The following is a 947-nucleotide window of genomic DNA, read 5'->3' as shown; positions in this document are numbered from 1 at the left end:
AACAAGACAGAATATATGTGTGTGAATGAGAGGGCTCCAAGTGCAAGAGTGATGCCACAGGGAGAACAGATAAGGAAGGTAGAGGATTTAAGTCCTTGGGGTCAACTGTCCAGAGCAATGGAGAATGTGGAAAAGAGGTGAAGAAGCGTGTCCAGGCAGGCTGGAATGGCTGGAGAAAAATGTCAGGTGTGATGTGTGATAGAAGGGTTTCAGCTAGGATGAAAGGAAAGGTGTATAAAACGGTACTGAGACCAGCCATGATATTCCGACTGGAGACAGTGCCACTGAAGAAAATATAGGAAGCAGAGCTGGAGGTAGCAGAGCTGAAGATGTTGAAGTTGTCTTTGGGAGTAATCAGGTTGGATAGGATCAGTGTCTGAAACTCATGACAAAAAGTTAGCGGACACCCAGGCAGACAACTCTGAAAAGTTGCCTGCCTGGCCATAAAGTTACCTGCCCCATTTTTCTCAACTTGAAACACAATAAGACGACTAATCGAGAAAAAAAAACATTGTTGCAAAGTACAAAGGATTTTTTTTAAATTAAGGAAGTACCTATACCACAAATGCTCATTTTTGCTCCAGTTGTCGTTTGTCGTCATGGTGCACAATGTAATGTTTGCGTTGCATTGTCTGCTCAAAGCGATGTGGACTCCTCTTTCCAAGCGGCTTTCAAAACTCTCATGTACACTTTACAGTCACAGTATAGTCCGAAGCACGAAACAGGCTTCTGATTGGCTGCCGTGCCAAGTATGCAAATTGCCAAACGATTTGCTTACTCGGCACGGCAGCCAATCAGAAGCCTGTTTTGTGCTTCGGACTATACCATGACTGTAAAGTGTACTTGAGAGTTTTGAAAGCCGCTTAGAAAGAGGAGTCCATGTGGCTTGTAGTGGTTTGCTTGAAGCTTTTGCTTTATTGAATAAAACAAACGTTTGATTTGAAAAA

The sequence above is a fragment of the Hippocampus bargibanti genome, linkage group LG08 (genome assembly GCF_051943395.1).
Source record: "Hippocampus bargibanti isolate YZ-2025 linkage group LG08, ASM5194339v1, whole genome shotgun sequence".
NCBI classification, from domain to species: domain Eukaryota; kingdom Metazoa; phylum Chordata; class Actinopteri; order Syngnathiformes; family Syngnathidae; genus Hippocampus; species Hippocampus bargibanti.
Note: the sequence above shows the minus strand (reverse complement) of the source record.